At 34.8% G+C, this 10,285-nt stretch overlaps 1 long non-coding RNA gene and 1 pseudogene across 1 annotated transcript; one reads left to right on the top strand and one right to left on the bottom strand.

Moving 5' to 3' along the window:
* LOC137629336 (uncharacterized) overlaps window positions 1–3,785 on the top strand; it is a 31,695-nt pseudogene extending 27,910 nt beyond the window's left edge.
* A 1,975-nt stretch (window positions 3,786–5,760) lies between these two features.
* LOC137629720 (uncharacterized) lies at window positions 5,761–10,285 on the bottom strand. Its single transcript, XR_011041591.1, has 2 exons — window positions 10,109–10,285; window positions 5,761–7,901 (listed from the first exon to the last, which is right to left on the bottom strand). It is a non-coding gene; the product is annotated as an uncharacterized lncRNA (long non-coding RNA).

Below are 10,285 nucleotides of genomic sequence, written 5' to 3'. Positions count from 1 at the left end.
AGGTCAAGGTCACCTGAAGGTCAAGGTCACGTGAAGGTCAAGTACATTTGAAGATCAAGGTCACTTGAAGCCAAGGTCATGTGAAGGTCAAGGTCACGTGAAGGTCAAGGTCACTTGAAGGTCACGTGAAGGTCAAGGTCATGTGAAGGTCGAAGTCACATCAATTCATGATTCTAGGACATATGGCGCTCTAGGTCACCTTGGCGGAGGTATGTCCTCTACGAGGACCAATGTCCGCGTTCAGGACTTGCTCACTTGTTTGTTTGTTTTTATTTTTACATAACTTACGTTGTTTATTCCGATTAGTATTGAGTATCTTTTAAGTATTTTGAGGAATTGCGTTTTTTTTTTTTTTTTTTTTTTTTTTTTTTTTTTGTTTTTTTTTTTTTTTTTTTTTTTACTATCGGGAGGGTCTTATGGACAAACTATTCTTAAGCGAGGCCTCTGTTTCATGGTCTTTGATTGCATTGCTAATCTGATTTGGCTGTCATTAAGGGGTCGGTTGCTTGGTGCGCCCTCTCCAAAGACTTATCAAAGGCATCCTCTTCCACCAAACCTCTTCTCTCCATGTCATCCTTCACATTGCCTCACGATCTAATTCTCTGCCTCTCTGTAATTATCTTCAGTTCCTGAGTCTTTTATCCTTTTTCTATTTTTATGTATGTAGCTTTCTGTCCATATGTCCTCTGCCTTTTTGTCTGTTCACATGTCCCTCTGTCTTTCTGTCTGTTCTCATGCCCCTCTGCCTTTCTATCTGTTCACATGTCCCTCTGCCTTTCTGTCTGTCCATATGGTCATCTGCCTTTTTGTCTGTTCACATGTCCCTCTGTCTTTCTGTCTGTTCTCATGCCCCTCTGCCTTTCTGTCTGTTCACATGTCCCTCTGCCTTTCTGTCTGTCCATATGGTCATCTGCCTGTCTGTCTGTCCATATGGTCATCTGCCAGTCTGTCTGTTCACATGTCCCTCTGCCTTTCTGTCTGTTCACATGCCCCTCTACCTTTCTGTCTGTTCACATGCCCCTCTACCTTTCTGTCTGTTCACATGCTCCTCTGCTTTTCTGTCTGTTCAAATGTCCCTCTGCCTTTCTGTCCACATGGTCATCTGCCTGTCTGTCTGTTCACATGCTCCTCTGCCTTTCTGTATGTTCATATGTTCACCTCTCTGTTTATGGTGAGACTCTTCGGCATACACAGACCTCCACCAATATAAATTTGTTTATCATAGGTTATACCAAATATGGAATGAATGAAAGTCGGCAAGTAAAATCTATTTTTTTTTATAAGAAAGAAAGAAAGAATCAAAACAGCACCCGACCTCAGAAAATAAGACAGCTAATTAGAAAAATCATTCATTATTACATTTTTCTTTTGATAACTCAAAAATGAATAGTTAGTGGACGTTATACTGTATATGAATACATATTTATGTATAAAACGGATTTTGACATAGGGAAAAATCTATTCTTAGTGAGATAGCCATGTCCTCCTGATGGAACTTCCATCAGGACGACATGGATCGAGCCCCCCAAAAAGAGATTATTCCACAAGACGCCGAAAATGTCCATGCGAGGTGGAACTAAATTAGCAGACCACAAAATAAATTACTATCTCTTCCTCCCCTTCCCAAAAGCCCACCCGAACGTAAAATTGTTCATCACCCACGGGGGCCTACTGAGCCTTCAGGAGTCGTGTTATCACGGCAAACCCATCCTGGCCCTGCCAATATTCGGGGACCAAGAGAAGAACGGAAGGAAGGCCCAGGCAGCCGGATTTGGTCTATGGCTCATCTGGGAGAAACTGACGGTGGACATGATCGTGGAATCCATCCAAGAGATCATCGATAACCCGAAGTAATTTTTCTTCTTAGTTTACTGAAGTTAAGATATAAGGCAGAACAAGTGTATAGATGTGCGATATGATCTTGTAGAAATTTGATAAAGAATCACAGTTGAAGAATATTATAGATTAAGACTTGAAAAAAGAGGGAAAGGTCACTTGCAAGAAATTGTTGTTCCTGTTTGAAAGCTCTTATATGTTGAAACTTATTTAGACATTACACCTCTGACATAGGTTTACAGAGAATATTTATCGATAGCATATCACAAACAATATATATATATCATACATATATACATATATATATATATATATATACATATAATATATACATACATACATATATATACATATATATATATACATATATATATATATATATTATACACACACACACATATATATATATATAAAAAGAGAGAGAGAGAGAGAAGAGAGAGAGAGAGAGAGAGAGAGTCACAAGTATTTTGGATGTCTCAATGATGTTTTAGCCAATCCGCAGAGACTCCATTTGCTCTTTAGTAGAACGAATTAGTTTAAAAGTTTATTGAGTTTTTATGATCTTGTCTAACTAATTTGAAATTCGATTCATAAGATGAATAGCAAAATAAAGTATTAATATAGTTTTGATTGCCTAAAGCTTACCACAAACGTTTGGAAAGCTTTTTCTCATATAATTGGTTTTTAACTCATTTGATTCTTAAATTATTTGTTCACCTGTGTCAACTCTGAGAAAAAGAGTCCCCTTTCATCTGGTCTCACATATGAGCTTTATTAACTAGTTTTTTTTTTCCTACCCTCTGTGTAGATACTTGGAAACCACAACATCAATATCAAAATACATGAAGGATCAACTGAATCCTCCTTTAGAAAGAGCAATCTTCTGGACGGAGTATGTCATCCGTCACCAAGGAGCTCCCAGACTCAGGTCACCCGCTGCCAATCTCTCTTGGGTGCAATTTCTTCTCCTGGATGTTTTGGGTCTCCTCTTTTTGATAATTGTCACCGCACTCCTGGTCATTCGATGGATTGTCAGGAAAGTGCTACAAGTGATGTTTAGTGAGAAGCAAACGAAGAAAACAAAAGAGAAGCATCAGTAATGGAGGATCAAATCTGCTTCATATCAAGATATCGAATAAATATATTTTTATGCACAGTTACACACAGGAATACCTGGTACACCAAGCTCTGATGAAGCGCACACAGCCACATCCTTACTGCATGCAAAGTTCCTGTGTTTAGCCCAGCCCACCGTCTCTCCCTACCTCTACCTTTTAAGTTACTCGTCGCGAAGTAAAAGTGTGATGAGGTGTACTTCTTTGGAGCAAGGTGGACCAGGGCTCCTGTGTCCAACTGTATGATCATAAGGCAAGTGACCATATAGTGTGAGCTAAGTCTTTGATCTTGGCTCTTAACCTATCAGACAGCATATAGCAGCTGATTGATACTTTGTACTTCAGCTATGCAAGCGGTCATAGAAGTTGTGTAATCATGGTCGAAAATTAATAAAGATCTACTGATGACTTTGAAGCAACATTTATTATTTTGTTTACCCTTTGTCTTTTCTTTAAAAGAGATGTCGAACACTAAACATGCCAGGTGAAAAAATATGTTTTTCTAACTTATGTTTAAGGTTTAAAGGCCACTCATGAATGGCAGAGGCAAGGGACAGGAACAATGACCTAGATAGCAGGACATTGCCCTAGAAACTGACCATATATGCAGACAGTATGGTAAGTACCCAAGACCATTCTTCACCCAAACTAGGACCATGGAGGACCAGGCAATGGCTGCAGGTAGACCTATAGGCTCCTCAAACCCCCATCCTTAGCTAACTAGGATGGTGAGATTGTAGATACTACAAGAAATTAACGAGTTTCAGCAGGATTCTAACCCCAGTCTGGCAGATCACCAGGCAGGGACGTTTTCAATAGGCCACCATAATGTAAGAAATGCAGCTAAAATCATCGTTGGTATTATCACATCCTTCTTCTTCCCCCAATTTTTTGTTTAATTTATGAAACAGTCTAGACAGGTTTCGAAAAAGTAAATTTGCAATCAAGAATAACGATTAGACTTCTATACAAGTTGGAGACATTATCAATGCAAAGAATTGGATGCTGAGGAGCCACTGTTTACCTACTTGCTATCACGCTTTGAGTTTTGTTAAGGCTCAACTTCATGCCCTATGCACTCATTTTTGCTGCAATCCTCTATTAAGGGATTCGGCAAGCAAAGGTCTACATTAAGCGATGGAACTGATGCTGAGCAAGAGTAACATCATCTGCATAAGCAACACGCTTGTTTTCTTGACGAAACCACATACTGTATGCATGTATAACACTTAAAGCAATAGGCATAGAACTCTATCCTGAGAAACAACAGATATTATATTCCTATGGTCACTATTGTGCTCATTAGCAAGTACTATACTACAGTATTTGTAATTGGGCCATATCACTATGGCCAGAGACACGATGTGCAGCTTGTAAAAAAAACTCAGTCGTTGCAGAATAAAGGGAAAGCTAAAGGTTGTAACATATGATACTAAGAAAAGATCCCTCCACTCCCATCTGTTGAAGTTTAAAAACAATAATCTCAAGATTAACACTAGCTAAAGCAGTAGTAAAATCAAAGGGTATCCAACAAACTTGCTAACTGCAGTCAAGGGATTTCTTATAAGTTTCTGAATTTTTCATTCACATGCATTCCTAGATCTGATACACATATCACATCCCCAGTTTCTTCACCATCAAAGCTGCTAATCCATTCATGAATTCCAATAATATACATCATGTAAAAAATATATTTATTAACAGTAAGCAAGTAAAGTACTGTTTAATTTGTTCATTAGAATCCAGTTACTGATGTATGCATGATTATTATTATTATTAACTTTTGCTTAATTTTTTCTCAACTGTAAATCCCCTATCTATTAGTGCATGTGTTCAGTATCAAACTTTGATTTTGATACATACTTCTTTTGTATTTCTTCATATTATTGACCCATTTTGATAACATCTACAGTAGAGTGTTCAGAAAAATGAACTTGAAACCAACCTGATCTGGTTTGGTTCAATCCATATACTTTGTTGCATTTATTGTCTCAATGAGGTACAGCTCATAGTAACAATTAAGTAATAAGATAAATGCATGAAATCACTGATAAGCTCATATCAAGGAAAATGTTCTCAATGATATCACACAGGATTTGGGTGCACATGCTTATCATGAGAAAAATGTTCAGATACCTTATCATCAATTCAGATAAAAATTAGTTTCCAGATAAAACTGATTCTATTTAGATGTCAACTAGCATTAAAAATTTTTCTTTGCTAAATATGATGAGAGAAAACATAATTCCATAAAGATTAAGCACTCATTTGACTTCAGTTCCAACAAACTAGTGGACTCAAAACTCAATGTAATAAGCTTCCAGCCACAACATATATCTATGGATTTTGTATTTATATATAAAAGGTGACATTTGCGTGTAGAAGTTTATATCTTAATCCTTTCTATTGCATTTCATAGTGAAAATTTCAAACCCAAAAGCAACATGAACAAAACTGTTTGGTGTAGCAATAATACTTGAGTGGTATTTTGGCACTAATTCCCAATAATCATCATAATACGTTTCACATGAAGATGACCAAATTCTAGCTGTCCTGTGATTTAGTAATACTTCTTTTATTACAACCTTCTCATTTGCAAGAAACATGATAATACTATAGCTTACAAGTGATGATATCAGGATACAAATTTTAAACCTTGAGTAATAATGTCATCCTCATTTCTTTTTGCGCCAATGTCGAACCTACAGGAGGGCATTGTCGTTTGCCTCTCTGAGGTCTTGATCTGAGTAATGAAGGCACAGTGGGTAAGCAAAGGTAAATAAATTGGATGTGGAAGGAAACAACTAAAGTAATCAGAATATATCTATAAAATTCATTCCATAAAATTCAACAATTATCATTGAAGTATAAACAACTTAAAATATTTTATCATAATATTACAACACAGTAATGTAGTGAGTGCATCCAGAACTTTTTATGAATGAAATGGAATCCTATGTGATTCCAATTAGTTATTTGCCCAATACAAAACATCACTTATTACATTACAAATTCGGAAACATTAAAATATATTGGATTTAGTACAAACCGATGCACTGGATCAATCTTATACTATAGATAAAAGCTACAAAAAATCCAATAGTTATCTTTAGATATAAATCATCACTGCTAAAAAGGTTAATTTCTATAAGAATCAGTACAAAAATAGCAATACTGTATGACTAAAGAAAACCAATTGCAATCTGAACAGACCAATCAGCTGAATCGTCTATTTAAATAAAGATGCAGCCCATAAAGTATGGTACAGTACTGTATTAATGACAACCACAACCTTCATTAACACAAAAGAAAAAAAAAGATTCCTTAAACCCTAAAAAAAGAACCACACCCCTAAACGATTTGCATTGAAAAGCACTGCTTATGTTATATTCTGTAATATAAGATACAAAATAATACTGAATAAACCCAATCCTGAAAAATAAACACAAGAAAAAGTTGTGCTGTCTTACATGTGTACTTAAGATATGCTTTTATAAAATAGCATTTGTACAATGTATAGTAAAATTATTGCAGCCATGTAAAAAACTGACTCATTACATGCAAAATGGAAAATGGCTCCCTGAATAATTAGGAATTTCACAGACAAAACTCATATGAGCTACCCTGCACTTTAAAGCAATAATAAATTAGAGTAGATAAGATTTTTAATTTTTCAGCCAATTAATATTTTGTAAAATTAGGGTAATTCTACTTAACTTTGCTTTATAAACATTTTACAGATGGAAGTAATCACATTTTTCATTTGATATGCACGATACTTTAGATATACTGTATGTGAATTATTCTGTGATTATGGAGTAAATAAAATTTTGTAAGGGGAAACCACTTCTAAATAGAGCAATTAAGCTTTAAAAATCGTATTATAGATAACCTCTTCAATTCTTTAGATAAAGATTACAGAGGATTTGCACAGAAAAATGGCAATTATTACATCCTTTGTTTTACACTAAATTTTAAAAGAACATTGTGTTTGAGGCCACTGAAAATACTCCTACCTTGACTAATATAATCTAGAGAGCTGTTATTTCTTCTGTGATTCTTGCACTATACTGTAATTTTATACTGTAGTACGTTATGATGTAAAGTTATGCTTAGTTCTTCATTTTACAATGATGATTACATATGGGGAATTGGTACTAAATGTTACTTTTATCACTTAATTTGCTATTAGAAGCATCAAGTATGAAGTAAACAGCAAGAACAATATAATGTACAGTACTGTCATTCTTCACAAGATAAAAACACATCAAGGCACTACAGAATCCAAAGCAAAGATTATCACAGCCTAAGGAAACTATTATGAACTGTAGAAAATAAACATACCTAATGTGATGCTACTCTCCAGTTGGTTAATTCGTAGTATGGATATTTCAAGTGACAAAACTATTAAATATCTTTGTGAATTTCCCTTATATTCGGAAACCCTTTAAATCATACTTGTATATACATTACCTAGCCGGTAAAGCATCATACAGTTAACCATTTAAGAATGATTATAAGGCACCTGTTGTAAATATTTATCTCATCACCTTAAGGCAAATTTTCTCTCTCTGCATTACACCAATTTAGATTTATCAAATACCTTCATCAAGAATACACTACTGTATATTCAGCAGTAAAACTGTTGGACGTTTCATCATGCCACAGATATAGAAAAGATAACATTTTAAAATTCAGCATAGGGTATTTTGAACCTACCAGGTAGCTCATATCTATATTAAAAAAGTGCCTTTATAAATCAATCTCTTTGGGCCTAGCCTTAATGTAAACAAAGAGAGCAATCAATAGGAATATTCCACCCAAGACAGGTAGAGCAATGGTAAATGCCTTGTCTTTGTTCTCCATGAACTCCTTTTTTCGTTCACGCTTCTCCTTCCCCGTTTCCTTCACTTTGCCCTTCAACTGACGCATTGTGGTCGTCTAGTGTGTCTGAAAAAACAATTGCGTATTTTCAGCCATACTTTTGGTAGCCTACAGGTAGAATTCTGGAATTCCATAGTTTTTACATTTTATACATAATTTAAGGAGTATGTAAGATAAAATTCTGAAAATATTATATATGGTCTTTAAAGTAAAAGCTGAAAATTTTCTTTTGATTATATAACACCAAAAGTTAATTTACCAATAAAAACAGTTGAGAAATTACACTAATCCTTATATGTACTACCTTATATGTTAGTAGGTAAGCAAAGGGCTACTGAACCATGTTACAATCTGCAAAATAAGCTATCATACAAAGCACAGTAAAAATTTATTGTCCTAAGCTCTGACAAAGAATAGGGGCTATGGAAAGTCCCTTCAATATACAATAGTGTAACTTACATGCAAGCCAGGAAAACAGTAATACTATCTACCTGGATTGTGTTTACAGTTTATTTATTTTTGTATATACTGGTAACATCTAATGTACTATCGCTTGTACTAGCAAAAATTAACAATCCTATACTGTACATAGCTTCCTATTCATTGAGATATAGTTACGAAGGTTTAACAGTTTTTAAATTAAGAAAAAGCACGTAACATACAATTCTGATTACGTAGAACAGTCCTAGTTAGGGTTTCTATGTTAGGACACAATATCTTAATGTTAGGTTAGGTTAGGTGTGGATTTATAATACGAGCTAGGCTTGATGTAGTCAATAAGGATTCAGAAAGGGCAATATTTCTTGTATTTTGAATGAATTTTATGTTATATACTGTATTTTCTTTTTTGATAACATTCTCAACATGAAGAGTAGCATAAATGCTTAGGCATAAACCTATTCAATATCATGTGTTTTTACGATAAAAAATGTAGCAAATAACTGTTTTTGGCGTTTTATCCAAAAGAAAATCCATTGTCAAATGGGGCCATATCTTTAGGGTAGTATACATAATGAAAGATACAAATTTGTATGGTTTACAAAAGCATCACGTATCAAAATATATGATTTACATGATAAGCAACGTGTCAAGTTTGTTTCATACTGTCCATGTAACATCTATCAAATAAATGTAACAAATGAGCAAGGCTAGTTAGCCAAATAACTTTCCCTGGAGTTTCAACATAGCCTATCTACCCAGGGCAATGGCAAGATAAAATATCTTTTTGTAAAAAGTGTTATTTACACTGATGGTTGAATTACAATGATAAGTGTTTTCAGCAAATTTTTATCGTTAGGTGAGAAAGGAAAAACCTTTGTAGTATTTGTTAATTAGCAAATTGCGTTTGCAATAATTGTTTTCAAATCTATAAGCATTCTCCCTACATTTGAGTGAATTACGTAGAGAAGTAAAAATATGCCTTCAGCTATTCATAATTTATTTCCCCAGAACTTAAAAACAAGTTACGGTTTTACTATAGCTATGGACGGAAAACGCTTCTCTACTAAAAGGCTGAGGTTTCCCCAGAGAAAAACATCCGTTTTCTTAAAAAATGACACTTATTTTCACTGCAAATAAAAACTAAATTATCTAAGAAATAATAATGAACGAGGTTACTGTGCACAGCTCAGCATATACTGCTTGCCAATACATGTGAGCTTTATATTCTTTTTTGGCGCGAGCGAAGCGAGCGCATGGCAGAGCAAAAACCATTAGATTTCTAAAAATTATCCCCGTCCTTAGACGGTCTAACAGGTTTTCGGCTCATTTGCTGTTCAAATGAAGGTCAAATTAAGTGAAAACACATATTTACTACAGGAAAAACTATTTTTATTCTGTTCAAAATTTTCCGTCCGTAACTATTATTTTACTTGAGTTACTGCACGTTCAAAGTTTCCTCACAATCCCAATTCTAGCAGGAATGCAGTGTCCTAGATAAGGTTAGGAGGTGCCCTGTCAACGAGTAATGGCACATTTTAAATTTCTTTTAATGGCGAAATTACTTTAATATAACTTGACATGTGCCATTCTGATACTTGAATGATTGATACGTCAAAACGCAACTATCAAGTTTTGATTAAAAGGGGCCAACATTCCCAAAATGAGTAATGACACGATGTTCTGGGTTAGTTTGGATAGAACACGTCAGTCCATGGATGAAGATTAACCTTTACCACACTCAATTTGGAACAGTTTCACCGGTACCCTAATATAAAATCTAAAACTAATTCCTTTTATAATTATCAGTTATTGTTATACATGCAACATAATACCTGATCGTGGATACCAAATAATGGCCAGACTCCAGCAAGGTAGACAGAAAATAAGGCCACGTAACGTATGATCGTAATGACAGATGTGGTGTTGCAGACTAAAATAAATTGTTTACATCCAAATGTCACCGTGGTAAAATGAAGGGTGCAAATGTATAACAGCGAACACTAAGCCGA

The sequence above is a fragment of the Palaemon carinicauda genome, chromosome 37 (genome assembly GCF_036898095.1).
Source record: "Palaemon carinicauda isolate YSFRI2023 chromosome 37, ASM3689809v2, whole genome shotgun sequence".
Lineage (NCBI taxonomy): Eukaryota > Metazoa > Arthropoda > Malacostraca > Decapoda > Palaemonidae > Palaemon > Palaemon carinicauda.
The sequence above is the reverse complement of the archived record's forward strand: the minus strand, read 5'-3'. Positions and strand labels throughout refer to the sequence as shown.